This window comes from Cebus imitator, unplaced genomic scaffold, assembly GCF_001604975.1.
Source record: "Cebus imitator isolate Cc_AM_T3 unplaced genomic scaffold, Cebus_imitator-1.0 Scaffold13, whole genome shotgun sequence".
Lineage (NCBI taxonomy): Eukaryota > Metazoa > Chordata > Mammalia > Primates > Cebidae > Cebus > Cebus imitator.
In genome coordinates this window covers 1681802-1698641 of record NW_016107328.1, presented here as the reverse complement: position 1 = coordinate 1698641, position 16840 = coordinate 1681802, and the positions used below count along the sequence as shown (strand labels likewise).

The 16840-nt window shown below is 41.5% G+C and overlaps 1 long non-coding RNA gene across 1 annotated transcript; it reads left to right on the top strand.

Annotated features, from left to right (window-relative positions):
* The first annotated feature begins 1136 nt into the window (after positions 1-1136).
* On the top strand, positions 1137-5832 carry LOC108283324. The gene is made up of 3 exons (XR_001816787.1): positions 1137-1383; positions 5100-5192; positions 5649-5832. It is a non-coding gene; the product is annotated as an uncharacterized LOC108283324 (long non-coding RNA).
* The last annotated feature ends 11008 nt before the right edge of the window (positions 5833-16840 follow it).

Genomic DNA, 16840 nt, shown 5'->3' with positions numbered 1-16840 from the left:
ATTCTGAGATTTTAGGGCACCTACCACCCAAGTAATGTACATTGTACCTAATGTGTTGTTTTTTATCCCTGACCCCCCCATCCTCCTGCTTCTGAATTGGTTATATATAAATGATATAGAGTGACATAAAGTCCATTATATCAATCTGCATGCATTTGCATACTCTAATGTTAAATTCTTAATTCCTGAACATGCAATTAAGTGAGCCTCTGCCTCTCGTAGTCTTTACAGTTGACCCTTGAACAATGGGGTTTGAACTTCGTTGGTCTGCTATGCTTGGATTTCCTTCTGCCTCTGCCAACGCTGAGACAGTAAGACCAACCTCTCCTCTTTCTCCTCCTCCTCATCCTACTCAACGTGAAGACAGTGAGGTTGGAGAACTTTATGATGATCCACTTCTACTTAATGAAGAGTAAATATATTTTCTCTTTCTCGTTAATTTTTTCAATAACATTATTTTCTCTAGCTTACTTTATTGTAAGAACACAGTATATAATACATATAACAAAAAAAATTGATAATTGACTATGTTATCAGTAAGTCTCCTAGTCAACAGTAGGCTATTAATGGTTTTGTTTTTGGGGAGTCAAAAGCTATGCTTGGATTTTGGACTGCACAGGCAGGTGTTCCCCTATTTCAAAGGTCACTGTATTACATGGCTTCAGGTCTTTGATAGCTGTCCTAGGTGTGTCACTGCTGGAAAACTGTTATGTGCAGTTCCAGAAGCTGATCTACTTAATTTAAAAAAAAGACGGGCTACTCAGGAGGAATCAATACACACATACATATGTAGAATCACACATACACACAGACATACACACACTACAGAACAGTAGGATTTGGAGTTCCATTATTTGAAACTCTGGAAAAAGTTTCACCATTTTTACTCTTATCATTATGAGCATCAACATCTTTCTCGCCATTATAAGTCAAGTCATTGGAAAGAGTCTGAAACAGTAACCTTGACTATTCGCAGTGACTCAGGAACAATGAAGGAGGAAGAATGAATGAGTTGCCCCTGAAGATGGTGGGCTCTCCTTTAGGCATGATCATCGCTATCTCTCTGCAATATCTGTCCTGTGACCTCATGAGGGGTGCAGTGTCATGCCAGACATCTGTGTTTGGATGGCCCTCTGGCTCCCCCACAATTACTGCAGAGTTAGAAGTGGAATTTCCGATTGATGTTTTATGTCAGAGTCAGTATGAAAGACTGCAGCATGCTGAGTGAGCTTTCCGTTCTCGTTCTCGCTGAGGATGGGATGCAGGGTCCATCCCCTGCAGGCCACAATTTTGCCCGGAGGCAAAGCATTCAGACTTTCCATTGGCCTGACAATTTGAGCTAAGCTCGAGGCCAATTGACAAAATGCACCAGCAACTACCAAGGTGAGTTTTGTTAAATTACAATAACATCCATGCTTCCAGGGGAGCTGCAGAAGTCACTCCTGTCAGATACACTCAAAATCAACAGCCAATTTACTCCTGCCAAATGCTCTGAGGCTACTGAATAAAGCCTTGCAGTATTTTAAATAGTAACTTAAAACCTCTAGCTTCATGGCTCAGTAATAATTATGATAATTCTAATCAGTATCCTCAATAGTGAATGTTAATAACTACTTATTGAGTGACCACCATGGGCAAGTGCTTTGCTAGATACTTTATGTATGCTAGGTATTTAAGCTTCATAATAGCTTTGTAAGGCAGATGTTATTATCCCATCCTATCGTTGGAGAAACAAAAATTCAGAGACATAAGCAACTTGCCCAGTGTTACCACAGAGATGATGTCAGTGTACTTAAAGAATGCACGGTTTGGGCATGGTAGCTCACGGCTGTAATCTCAGCACTTTGGAAGGCCAAGATGGGAGGATTACTTAAGCCCAGGAGTCTGGGACCAGCCTGGGCCACATGGCAAAATCCTGCCTCTACAAAAAAGTACAAAAATTAGTGGGCATGGTGTGGACGCCTATAGTTCCCACTACTTGGGAGGCTGAGGCAGGAAGATCCCTTGAGCCTGGGAGGTGGAGGCTACAGTGAGCTGTGTTTCACCACTGCCCTCTAGCCTGTGCTACAGAGAGATTCAGTCACAAAAAAAAAAAAAAAAAAAAAAGGAATAGTCTTTGAATGGCTTACGACTTAAGTATGTAAGAGCTACTTCCTAGCTCAGGGATATTTTAAACAAGGCTTTTATTGGAAAATTGTAAACATACAAAACTAGAGAGCTATACTCATCAAGAAGATTCTATCAGGAATAATTTGGAAGTAAAGGGTTTTGAATGATTTCTACCTTAATGTTCTTGGAGGAGAGCCAAGTCCTTAATAAGAATTTCTGCAAAAGAGCAGCCTGGGGCCGAATCTTATTTATAGAGGCAAAATATTCAATCTCACATTCTTACCCTCCACTTGAATTTTCCAATTAATGCTGAAATAGCAAATAATATGAAGACTTAATTTTGAGTTGGTTATTCCTCCTCATCCCTACTGCAAATCCTCAGTTTAGGTTTAAGGAAGGTTTATGCTGAGTCGCATAATAGTCTCCTCCCTCATTATAAGCCACAGCAAGACTGCAGGCGTTCTTCATCTTGTGGAACAGGTATAAGCCAACTTATGTTTAGCAAATAATTGATTTAAACTGAGGTTGATTCAGTGGTGTGCTGTAGCATGCTCATACTGGCTCACAAGAATTAATTGTACATGTCTCTTCTGAATTTTGCATTTGGTGACGTAACATTGGTGACTTGAAATCGGCGAGAGGATTTGCACCATGGAAATTGACAAATGTGCAAATCAAGGCTTCTATTTCCCAGAGATGCAGTTGTTAAATATTTATCAGCACACTACTGGGTCAATTGTATTATTTGCTCAAAAGTACCTGCTATCCTTCACTGTGGGTCTGCTCCCCACTACTCTTCCCTGTGAGACTAGTATATTTTTCACTCATCAGAAGTCCATCTTCGAGGGATAAACGACTGCAAATAGTGTGCAGTATATACTGCTTGGATGATGGACGCACCAAAATCTCATGAATCACCACTAAAGAACTTACTCATGTAACCAGACACCACCTGTACCCCAATAACCTATGGGAAAATTAAAAAAAAAATAAAGTGTATAGAAGGAAAAAAGAAAAAAAGCAGTTCATCCTGACTGTGTGACTTGCTTTGGTCAATGGAATGTAGCCAGAAGTACATGAGCCATTTCCAAGTAGAGGAATATGTGACCTTTTTTTTTTTCCTTTGCCCCAAGCCAACATGTCCCAGATAGTGTCTGCTTCTTTGATCTAAGTCCTAGAAAAAGATGAATTAGATGACATATTGCAAAATGACAGCCAACCTGTAAAGGACATGGGCATATGCAAGGAATAAATCTTTCTTTGTAAAGATTTTGGATGTGTTTGTTGTTACTTCAGCATGACTTAGGCTAAGCTAATTGATACAGCAACTGATTTATTGAGTTGCTGCCATGGCAGAAAACCTAAATTATGTTGCATCAATTCTGAAGCTTGGGAGTAGGAAGCAAAAAATAACACTGTTGAAGGATGGAAAGATGGCCACCCATGCTATCTAGTGGCAATGTATTGGGTAAAACTGTCACCTTTAATCCCTAGGAATACAGATAATGTACTAAATGAGCTTATGGCTTTAGGCAAAGTTGTGAAATGGAATGTTACTCTCATGCCTAAATTGCTGTGGGCTGCACTTAGTAAAATGCTATGAAAGTTGAGGTTAGGTAGGAATTGTCCCTTTCGGGAAGATCAAAGGGAGTAGAAAGGGTCCAGAAACTTGAGAACTCAGAGGACTAGAGTGTGTAATTGATTTTGATTTCCAAACAATAAAAGATAAAACGGAAAGGTCTTTCAGTGACAAAGACTGACTAAGATTCAGCCTTGTGGCGAGGACCAATCAAAGGTATTGTTCCTCTATTAAAACCTTTGAATTGATTACAGTGGCACCAATTAAATCTTTCCAGTTGGACAATGGCTTAGGGAAAAGAGATTCCAAGTATAGTTCTTTCGCTGGAGCCAGATCAATTTAAATTACCTGCAATTAAGTCTAGAGGGAAAGTTGCAACTAGAAAAGAATTATGGATGCGGCTATTGGCACATGAGGCTGTTTGGTATCAAATAGATAAGAATGTGAGAAAGTTTTATTGCCAAAAGAGTTACCAGCTCATACTAAAATAGATTATAACTGTTTGAGACTTGAAATGACCTTTGGATTTCCAACTTTCTGGGGGAAAAAGAGAAGTGTGGCCAGCTTCCGAAGAGGACATATTGTAGTTTACAAAAAAATGCTCTAGGAGGATAATTGAAAAGGAAAGGCCTCCCACAGGACAGCGCCAAGTGCCATGCACAGCAGTAGATCGAGTGTTATTGCTCTAGGTACAGAATCAAGTCCTAATCAAAGAACATTTCCAGTCTCCATGGAAGGCAGTCTGGCACTTCTGCCCAAGGGACTTTCAGAATTGCCATGGACAAGTGACTTCTGTGTTCCTCCTCTCCTCTCACTTTCTGAATTGGAGTGATTATTTTAGGTATCCTGTTTCACCATGGTACATTGGGCATATGAGGGGCAGATAACTTGTCTTTTTGATCCGTAGGTTTTGCTCTCAAGAGAGTGAACATCTGAGCCTGATGTAGACAGAACTTGATGAGATCATGGAATTGAAGCCTGATGCTGTAACTGAATGGAATTTTAGGTTATTTTTCTTGAATGGGGCTGCCATATTTTGTAAATTAAAATGTAGGATTCCTAGTTAAAATGGAATTTCAGATAAACAATGAATAATTTTTTTGTATATCCCACTGTGCAATATTTTGGCCATACTTATCTTAAAAAATTACCCATTATTGATCTGAAATTTAAATTTATCTGGGCATCCTGTATTGAATCTGGCATCCGTATTGGAAAGGATAGATGTATTTTGCTTATAAAGAGAGATAAGTGGAGACTCATGACCCAGAATTCTGGTAGATTGCACTATTTATCCAAAACTTTGCTTCCCTTCTGTTTTTTTTTTTTGAGATGGAGTCTTGCTCTGTCCCCAGGCTGGAGTGCAGTGGCGTGATCTCAGCGCGCCCAGCCGCTTCCCTTCTTTTTTTAGTGCCTGCCTGGTGGCCTTCACTGTGAGAAGAGGTATTCTTCCTGCTCCACTGACATCAGGCTTAGCCATGTTTCTGGATTTGGTCAATTTTTTGTTAGTGAAAATGACATTTGCTGCTTCCAGATAAAAACTTTAAGTGCAGGCTGGGTGCAATGGCTCACGCCTGTAATCCCAGCACTTTGGGAGGCCGAGGTGGGTGGATCACAAGTTCAGGAGTTCGAGACCAGCCTGGACAACATGGTGAAACCCCATCTCTACTAAAACTACAAAAATTAGCTGGGCTTAGTGGCAGGCGTCTGTAGTCCCAGCTACTCAGGAGGCTGAGGCAGGAGAATCACTTGAACCCAGGAGGTGGAGTTTGTAGTGGGCCGAGATCATGCCACTGCACTCCAGCCTGGGTGGCAGAGTGAGACTCCTCTTCAAAAAAAAAAAAAAATAATAATAATAATAACTTTAAGTGCCATCCTCTGATGCTGACATTTCTCGTGTACCTCTATGACGATGCTGGCGTGCCATTGCTCACGATTGTTCCTTTGGTCTTGATCCTAGAATAAAGAGAACATGGAGCAGAGCTGCAGCTGATCTTCAAAGGACATGAACACAAGTTGGAGAGGAGCCGTTTTTGCTGTAAGTCCTGAAGATTTGAGGGATATTATTGCAACACAACTCAGCCCAAACTGACTAACACAACAAGTTTCTATGTATGCATGGAAATGTATGTAATCTTAGCCTCTAGGTGGTTTTCATCATAAAACCAAATTACATTCTAATTGAAAAAAAATACAAAGACAATAAAAATCACATGAAAGATTAAATGTTTAAAGTCCTGTTTTTTAAAAAAGATGAGTTCAGGGTGGGAATACAACATATTTTTATTAAAATAAACATTATTTTATCTCATGATAAAAAAGTTTTCTTACAGTATTAATGTTTTAAATGGATAATTTTTATATTGGAAGCCAATAAACAAAACTGCACCAAGAACTTAAAGATTAGTGCCAAAAGAAAGGGATGTGTTTTCTTTTCTCTGTGCCATTGATTATAATATGTGCCATTGTTTATTTACAGATTAGAATTACTTTTATGCATTCAGTATTCAACACGCTTGTAGATGTGTGAAGGACCAGAAAATGTAACCCCCCAATAGGTACCTAGCATTCTGACTCAAAAGTAGAGTTTCAGGAACACTGTGGTTTGGAGCCAAACAGTCCTGACCCAAGTACATTGTTACTTTATGATCTCTGACAAGTTTCTCAACCTTTTGGAGGCTCAGTTTTCTTATCTTAATCGATAATAAAATGATAATACCTCTGTTTACAAAGCCTCTGCTGTTTGCCAAGGTACTTAGGTGCTCCGCATGTATTATTTTCTTGAAGCCTTGTAACACATAATGATGCAAATATTTTTGTCTTCATTTTACAGATGAGAAAAGTGAGGCTTCATGGTGTGAAGCAATTGGATAGAAGTTGCTTAACAGGGAGAAAGTGGCAGAGCCAAGGTCCCAACCCAGTTCTGCTTCACTTAAAGCATATGTCCTTCTGTTGGGAAAGCTAAATGAAAGCGTGTTTGACATCATTTGTCATCAGGGAAATGCAAATCAAAACCATCATGAGGCACCACTTCACATCCACTAGAAGGGCTAGAGTAAAAAAGCCAGATAGTAACAAGTATTGACGAGAATATAAAGAAACTGAAATCCTCATAGTCTGCTGGTGGGAATGTAAAATGGTGCAACTGCTTTGGAAAACAGTGTGGTATTAATAGTTCCTCAAAAAAATTAAACATAGAGTTACCATGTAATCCATTGGTTCCACCTCTGGGTATATACCCAAGAGAAACGAAAGTGTATGTCCACAGAAATTTGTACACGAATGTTTATAGCCCCATTATTCTTAATGCCCAAATGTGAAAAAAACCAAATATATGTGAACTGAAGAATGGATAAGCAAATGTGGTATGTCCATACAATAGAATATTATTCAGTCACAAAATAAGTGAAGTTCTGATACGTGCTGCAAGCAATACAGATGAACATTGAAAACATTATGCTGAGTGAAAGAAGCCACTCACAAAAGACCACATATTATACCACTTATGAAATGTCTAGAATAAGGAAATCTATTGAGACAGAAAGCTGATAGTGGTTTATTAGGGCTGGAGGGAAACGGGAGGTCAAGAGGAGACATCCCCCAAATAATTCCTTTTCGAGCAAATGAAAATGTTCTACTTTCGACTGTGGTGATTGTTACATATATCTGTGAATATACCAAAAGCCACTACACTGTAAACTTCAAATGGGTGAATTGTATGGTATGTGAATGGTTTCTTAATAAACGTGTTTTTTGCTTTGTTTTGTTTAAAAAAAAAAAAGTATCTGAAAATCCCAGGATACTCCGGGCTCGTGGTGCATAGTCAATGCAGTAAACGGCTCTCTTTCTTCAGCCTTCCCTCTCCAATCTTTCTTTTTCATTTTCCTTCTTCTCTCTGTGACTTACAAAGCTGGCCATGGAATAAAGCATAGGATAGAAGTCAGAATGCTTTGATTCTAGATTCATAGGTATGAGATTTTTTTGAAAAAACTCACATACTCTCAAGGAGCCTCAGTTTCCTCATATTCAAGCGGGGATAACAACACCCTCTTTACCGATTCTGCTGGGTTCCTTTGTAGATCAAATGAAGAAAGGTTATGGAAATCCTTTAGATATGTTTTGAAAATTCTATCCAGTTTCTACCGTCTGAATGTTTGTGATCTTCAAAATTTATATGTTGAAACCTAATCACCAATGTGATGGTGTTTGGAGGTAAGGCCATTAGAAGGTGATTGGATCATGACAGCAGAGCCCTGGTAATTGGCACAAATCCATCATAAAAGAGACCCCAAAGAGAGTTAGCCTGCCTGTTTCACCACATGAGGACATGGTAAGAAGGAGCCATGTAAGAACCAGGAAACAGGTCTTCACCAGACATGGAATCTGCCGGCACCTTGAGCTCAGACTTCCCAGCCTCCAAACTAGTGACAAATAAATTACTGTTCATTAGCTGCCCAATTAATGGTATTTTATTATGGTTGCCTGAACTAAGACACCAGTTGTATGATGAAAATACCTTACTCCTATTACTACTGCTACTATTTTCTATCTTAGCTCATCTTTTTGAGGTCTTACTATGTTCCAAGTACAGTTCTAAATGCTTTTCATCAATAACTCTTCTAAGAGCCTATTTTAAATTTAACAAAGGCAATAAAACACTTTCCCTGATTTACTGAGGAATATTAACTAATTAGGAGTATAAACATAAAATGGTTTTGTTTTTCCAATAGTTGCTACTACTCCTGTTCTCCATATCAACCTTGTTTTCAATCCCATAACTTTTCTGTTGTTTTTGGTCAAAGGAACAGTTACCTCTAGTTCCTGTGTTTATTTTAATATTTTGATTCTCTCCATTACTGTCAGAACAGGTGGAACTTGTGGCATGGGAACTTCAAGTGGCAGAGGGGGCCCAGTCTGTACTTGTCTCTACTTCTCCAGAGGAGGAAATAAAGTAAGACAGATGCTCCCTCACGTGGATGTCCATGGTACAATTGCTGTCCTCCCTTTGGGCGGCCATGACTGCTGTTCCTGTCCAGTGGGCTTCATGAGGGCTGGGATGCCTCCCTCACCGGGTGCAGACTCTGGGGTCCCCCAGCAGGAGACATCATACGTATTCCTCTGTGGGCCTTGTACGGACCTCCTTCACCCTTTGCTGTATGGTCCCTAGGGATGCCATTGCTCCAAAAATATTCGCTTTCCCAAGCTCTTCAACTCCAGGGCTCAAAATCTCCTGGGGGGGCCCCTTCCTGTAGGTCTTGAGAATTGCAATTTGGGGACAGTCCTGACCTGGTCGACGTCTTCCTCACCATCTTGCTGTGCCGTCCCCTCACCTCATTCTCCAACCCCCAAAAGATGACCACTGATGACCAGTCTCCAGGTCAGTGGAGAACATGTGTGGAGGGGTGTAGGCGGGATGACAGTGCATCCCCAAACCTCACAAATTGTTTCCCTGATTTTGGAGAAGAAATCCATTGTGCAGTGCCCACCCCCCCCCCCCCCCCACATAGCTCCAGGTAGAAGTAATGATTTACTCCCTCCCTACGCTCCTCTTCTTTTGTCTTTGAGGGTAGGGGTGCTGGTTTTGATGAAACAGCTCTGCTTAGAGAGGCTTGTGGGAGTGAGAGGTCAGGGGGAAAAGGCAGGAAGGGAAGCAACCAGGCCTTTCTCTGCACTCAGAGTATGGGGTACTAAGGGCCTGGGTTGTTCTCTGCTGTGGGCCCAAAGAGGAAACAACAAGATCCACTTGGTACCTAATACCCTGTCACACAGAGGTACAACAGCTCCAGCTTGAGGTGGGATCCTGTGAGTGACAGCAGCTCCAGGATGGTGCATTTACCACTGAGACAACTGGAATCAGCCCTAGCATTGGGGGAGTGATCTGGGAACTGCCTTCCTCTTTGCTGCCACAGTATCCTGCGGTTCTACTGATACAGGTGGTTAGATTCATTAGACTGCTTGTCTTCCCCACCACTGCAGGACATGATTGTATTTTGTCCTCATCTGTGGCTATAGTTTGGATGTATTTTTTTTTCCCTTTGCATGAGTTTCCATGCAAAACTCATGTTGCAATTTGACTGCCAATGTAATGGGTGTTGGGAGCTGGGACCTTTATCTGAACTTTAATTAGGTCATTAAGATGATTAGTGTCTTTCTCTGGAGAGACCGGTTTAGGTCTCTTGGAATGATTTAGTTCTTGTGAAAGCCGGTTGTTATAAAGTGAGGCTGCCTCTTGTGTTTGGTGTCTTTGTACGCTCCTGCTCCCTTTCCTTCTGCTTTCCACCAGGAGTCAAAGCAGCACCAGGTCCTCACCAGATGGGCTGCCGAATCTTGTACTTCCAGCCTGTATAACTGTAAGCTCCGTAAACTTCTTTTTATTTCTTATAAATTACCCAGTCTTAAGTATTCAACAGAATTGAATTGCTTAGGTTGCAGCACAAAACAGATGAAGACATCTGTATTCCCAAGACCTGGGACAGCACCTGGTATATGCAACCTACTGAGCAAATGTTCTATAGAATCTTTAGAGATTTGGGAATATGAAGGAAAAAAAAAACTAGAAAAATGGGGTGGGTGATGGTGCAGTTAAAAAATATTTCAGATGAATTCTACAAATCAGGGTGGGTTTCAGACAAGTGTGAATCATGAGCATAGTTCTTGGGAAAAAAATTCACGTAGCTAAGACAGCTACTTCTTGCGGTACCCACTGAGGGATTGGGCAATGGGAGGTATACGCTGAGTACCTATAGTTAACTCTGACATTTTCAACCTGAAAGCAGTTTCATTTCCTGTTTGAAAACTTTAGGGGTCTTTTTCTGAACAGCCTTTTATTTTTTTAATAGAAAGGGAAGATATCAATTAAAAATTTAATTTCAAGCTCTAGGTTTTGTTTTTAGAAAACATTTCTCAGAGGTTTTTCATCATGGATATTTGGAAATGCTGATGTAAAGAGATACATCTCAATTTCAATGCTGTCAAAGCCATATTTTCCTTCTTTGGAGAGTCTTTGAACTAGAATAAGCCATGGAAGCTTGATAATATACAATGTGGTTGCCTGTGACGACTCACTGACCTGTCCAGATTTATAATCTGCACATTTTAATATAAGTTGAGTAGTTGATTTCAAGACATAAATTATTTTAAAAACCAGTAGACCATATTAAAACAACAACGACACCTAAGATTTCAGCATTTTCAAACTTCGAAGAATATTGAAAACTGGCTTAGGCTCTCGTTCTGGGGATGCTCAGCTATGTAGAGGAGATGCTAGGATTTCTGGCAGCCATCTTGTCTACTACATAGTAAGACCCTATATGGAGAATGAAGCCAAGCAAAACCAAGAAGGACACAGTCCTGATAGGTGTCTAGGAGTTCCCAGACCCAATGTAAATATAGATAAATTAAGACAAGCAGAGCAGAGAGACCAGAGGGAGACAGCCCTGATAATTCCACTGAAAGTCCAAATCCAGCCATGCTTGAAGTTATTGCATCCTTGGTTTCCCCATTTTCCCAGTTTTCTGAGAAATAAATTCCCCTTTCCTCTCTTGGTTCTGACTTTAACTAGTTTAATTTCTGGTTTAATCACCTTCTCTGTAATAAACTGCATCATGAGGTTATTGGCAGGATAAATTGAGATTGTACACATAAAGCATTTATTGGCACATAGTAAGTGTTCAATAAATAGAATTTTTAATATAAAATCTGTTATAACCTGATAGTAGCTCTTGTAACAAACAAGCCAGACAGCAATCAGGAAGTGGCCAAGATTTCATAGTTTAAAAGTTCAATACTAACAATTTCAGCAAATGGAAAGCATCCTGGATGGAGCCAATATAATGTGGTGGATAGAACTTGGGTTGTAGAGTCAGACTTGACTTTGAAGTTCAGCTCTGCCACTGAATCATCTGAATGACACTGAGAAAATTACAAGCAATTCTGAGACTTTGTTTCCTCATCTTCTAAAATGGGGATAATAGTGATAGTGGCAGGAGGCAGTCAAATGCCTAGGAAAGTAGGGTCAGACCCCTGGTGAAACCGTACCCTCAAACCAAAGAGAGTTTAAAGCCTGAAAGCTAAGCTACAAGTCTCAGAAAAATCCACGGACTAGACTGAGAACCTCTCTTCCTATTTGGTGTGCTTTCCTCTGGTTGGTCCCCACTCTTCATCTATTTTACATATACCTACCCTTCCCTAATTGGCTATTTGCACTGTCATGCCCATCCTTGAGTGATGCATTTTTTTAAGCCTTTTTTGCACACTCATAAACCAAACAGCACATACTCCCCCATTCTGGGCCCATAAAAGCCCCAGACTCAACCACACTTGGAGGACTACCTGCCTTCAGGTGGGGGAGACTACCTGACTTTTGGTAGGGGGAAGCCAACTCAGGTCCCCCTCTCCTCTGAGAACTGTTTCAGCACCCAATAAAACTCTCCGCCTTCCTCACCCACCAGCTGTTAGCATAACCACATTCTTCCTGGTTGTAGAACTAGAACCCAGGACCCACCCAACAGTGAGTGCAAGCAGAGCTGTAACCCCATAGCACTCCCCTCCTGCTCAGCAAGCAAAGGGAGAGGGAGCTGCTGGGCGCCACATGCCCCAGTTCACTGGGGCAGGACTGAAAGATCTGTTAACATGCTGTAACGCCCCCTTAGGGGCTTTGGGGTTGCTGGCATCCTGGAGTTTTTGGTTGCCACCATGTTCCCCTCATTCAGATGCTGGCACCCAAGGCGGAAGCAGCTCAAGGCACGCCCGGCCCAGCCACAGGCTGGAGTGCAAGTGGGGCACCTCCTGCAGTGAGCCCAGAGCCAAGCATGGTCCTGAGAAAGGGGTGTTGCTGGCCGCAGAGGTCTCCAGTTGGTGAAGTGACACCCAAAATATCCTGCGTCAATAGTACCTCCTTGTAATAATTAAAATAATCAAGAATGTAGCATTATTCCTGACACATAGACTTGCAGTAGATGCTGGCTGCCTCTCTCCTCCAGCATCTGTCAGCAGTACAGGCTGGCCCCTTTTACAGGTTATAATTTTATTTGTCAAAGCAAAGCACAAGGGTTGCTGCCCCAAAGTGTCTTCCCTTATGATGCTTCTGAAGGTAGAGTAAGACTGTTGAAGAGTTGTAAAGAGGGGTTTATTGTTTTAAATGCAAGGTGCTTTCTAATGAATATTTTATGATTTTTCTCACTGTTTGATATTTTTGTAGGATTTGAACAAGTGAGGAAACTTGATTTGTTTTGAAGGAGAAAAGCGAGGGGATCACTAGAACTAACAGCAGAGCCCATCTATTCTGGGTACCAGAGAGCCCCAGTTGGTGACCCCATCCCTGACTGAAGCATTAAATCCTAAGTCATTTATCCCAATCAGTTCGTGGCACTCTTCTTAATGTCTCCTATTGTTTAAGCATGGCCATCTGCCTAAATTGATATAATAATACTAAATTAAAGGATATATACTTCAGTATTTTACATGCTTCAGGTAAAGATTTCTCACCCTTGCTGACAACATGGAGCACAAAACTTTAAGACCAAGAGATTTTTAGCTGTTGTCTTGGCACTGTGAGGGAAACCAGCCTTAGAATGAAGCCAGATGCTGAGGACAGCAGAGCACAGGAATGGAAAGAACTCGTGTCTATGATAACATCTTTGAGATGATAATTGTCCTGCACCCGGATCCCCCTTACCTCTGGACTTAAGGTTATGTGAGGCAATGGATTTCCTTATTCTTATGAAAACGAACTTCTGTGAAACTGATCAGTATCAAGTGTGAAACGTGCTTTGTGAAGCAGCACCAGATGGTAGAAAATACCAGGGCAGCTGCAGGTCACAGCCCTGAAATCTGGCCATCTGGGTTCATATCCTGCTTCCCTTGTGCTGGCTGTGTGGCCTTGGGGAACATACTCAACCTCTCACTGCTTCAGTTTCTGCATCTGAAAAACAATGATAATAATAGAGTTCCTGACAGGATAAACATGCGTAACACCCGACGTAGTGCCTGATCCATGGTAAGCCTCAATAAAATCCGACTTGTAATTATGATTCCCTCTAGGTGTGAAGATCATCTCAGGATCCACAGATTGATTCCAAAGTGGATTCCCAGTCCTCTTCCTTTCTGTCATTGGCTCTGTGTCTCTTTATTACTTTAGGTTTTTCTCTCTTTTCCTTTCCTGATCTTTGCTCCTCTCATTCCTTTAACTACCCATAATTGGGATTGATTGATAGCTTTATTTGTTGTATTTTAAAAAACGTAATTTTACATTTTCTCTTTTTAATGTAAGAAGTCAAAGAATAGGACATTTTATATTACCTTCAATAAAAAAAGAACGCTTTGATTCGCTTTTTGTATACATCCCCATTAAATTTCATCTGCTTGGCTTTGGTCCAGTGTTCCACCCTGTCAGAATCACTTTCCATCTTGACACTGTCAGTTATTGGCTTTGCCAACCTTCCTGGCTTTATTTCATCTGCCTTTTAAGCCTTCACCAAGTCCTTGACGAAACCTGCAATTTAAGACTGTTCTATCAGTTACTGGGTGAGGGGTGTGTGCTGGAAAACTCTAAATCAATGCCTCTCAAACTTCAATGACCACAAGAATCACCTGGAGAGCTTGTTAAAGCACAGATCTGTGGGTCCCTCACCTGAGATTCTGCTCTGGTGTGGGGACTTTGCATTTCTAATGAGCTCCCAAGTGATGCTGAGTAGGGCTGTCATAAATGATAGGGGCTCAGTCACATTAGTATAATAGGTTTTTTTTTTCCCTTGTATGGTGAAGTCCATAGACAGGTAGTCCAGCCTAGAACCCAGGTTTCAGAACCTAGGCTTTTTCCCTCTCCCTTCTGCCTTAAATGGCATTTGGTTCCTCCTCATGGTTCAGAATGTTTGCTTGAGCTATGGCTATCATGTCCACATTCAAACCAGTAAGAAAGAAGAAGGGGGGAAAGATGTCTTCTCTCTTTTTAAGCTCAAATCTCAGAAGTTGTATGTGACACTCTACTTACACCTTCTTAGCCAAAACTTCCTCACAAATCACACTAGCTGCAAAGAAATCTGGAAGATATAGTTTTTATTTAGGGTGTCATGTGCCCAGCTAAAAAGGTTTTATGACCAAAGCAGAAGAGAAGGCACTTCTAACATTACTGATTTTTCATGTTACAACAAACCTCCAACTCTCCAGCTAAAGGCTGGCCATCTAAAACCTGCAATGGGCTAGGAAATTCATATAAAATTTGAATTTCAAATTTTGATCACCCCTCTATGGGTATTATTCTTTCATTTCAGAGTTCAGGAAATTAAGTCTCAGAGAGTTTCAGTGACTTTCCTGAGCTCTCACAGTAACTAAATGCCCCAACCAAGATTTAAACTCAACTCTGCCAAAGCTTAGACTTCTTCCAATGCGTTATACTGCATCACAGGAATCCCACATTTGTTTGCAGGATGAGCCTTGAATCAAACAACTCCTATTGCATGCTATGCAACCACAAAAGTCTCAGAGACCTAGACACTTATTTTACTACCATGTCTATGGGGCAACCGGAGACCAGCTGCTCTAGGCTGGGCTGGACTGGACTCCAAGCCACAGCTGGGCCTGGGTCTGCTTCCTGGTTCTCCGTCTTCCTCAGATTTGTGGGCCTACCAGGGTATAGCCTTCTCATGCCAAAAGCAGGAGAAGCACATCTCACTACTGCTTGCCGTCGGTCTGCTTCCCTTCCCTTGACTGAAGAAAGCCACATGGTCAAGACCAAAGCTAGGCAGTATAGTCTTCCAAGAGGGAGTAAGTATTTCTGAATGTGTTCTTTTCTACCCCAAGTCCCTGTGCAGATGCCTTGGAATGGAAAGAGCCCCAGACTGAGACTCAGAAATCCCTAGCTGTAGTCCCAGAACTGCCATAAATGACTTGTGTGACCTTGGACACACAAGTCTGGGCCTCAGGTTTTTTCTAGAGATCTCTAAGGCATACACTGTCTTTAACTTAAGAAGCTATGGCTTGAAAAAGACATATCAGTACCTCTCAAAATTCTAAACTCCTCTGAATGTAGCTTAGTCTTTACCGACTCCATGCAAAAATAAACACACACACTAGAGTCTCTTCAAAACCATTGGGCTAATAATGTTCATGATTCTGTTAATGACCAAACTGGAGCACAGTGCAGCTGGTCCCGCTGGTCACAGGAAGGCCCCAGAAAGAAATGAAGCCATCTCGAGAAGCCACTGATGCTGTGACCTTCTGTTCACAGGGCCTGAATGCAGGCTGCTCCTCTACTTAGACAGGTGAGCTTTAATTTTGGTGATTTATGATAATGCCTCTAAGTGCACGGGTAAACATGCCATGGTCTATTTTGCAGAATTAATGAAGTCTGATTAATCTCCCAGTCCCCAGCAGATTCTGCTCTGAGAAATGGAGCGAGACTGCCAGGCTTTTGTGCAAATTATGGCGGGAGGATTGATGGCATGGAAATCATCTGAAATTCACACAATCTGACCTTTTTAATCCCGTGGATGCTTTAGTTGGATTTGTTGCCATCATACTGGATGACTGCTGACCAGGGAGAGACCCTTCTATGAATACAGTGTGCGATACATAGTTACAGCTAAAGTTAATCAAGCTAGTTCCATGTATCAGGTACTGCACGTGGTCCTTTATCCCAAGGATTGGAAACAGCACACGCTTTTGACTTGGCTGGATAGGAGTTCAAACCCTAGTGCTACAATTTAGAAGCTGTTTGATCTTTCATGTATAGCGCAGGCACTGTCGGTGTCCCTCGGTGTGTCTTCTCTGTCCATCTGCATCCTACAGCATGGACAGTTCCAGCATGCTGCTTTTCATATTTTGGTAGCAGAGATAAATATATAAACAACAAATTATATTGGAAATAAAACCCATGGATGACTCTAAGCTGTAGACTGGAAAGCTCAATTTATCCACAACATTGGGGTTAAATCATTCCTACAAAGAATTGGAGGCCGGGCACGGTGGCTCATGCCTGGCCTCCCACCACTTTTGGAGGCTGAGGCAGGTGGATCACTTGAGCTCAGGAGTTAGAGGCCAGCCTGGGTAACATAGTGAAGCTCCATCTCTACAAAAACAAACAAAACGAAACACACACACACACACACACACACACACACACACACAAATTAGACAGGTATGGTGGCATGTGCC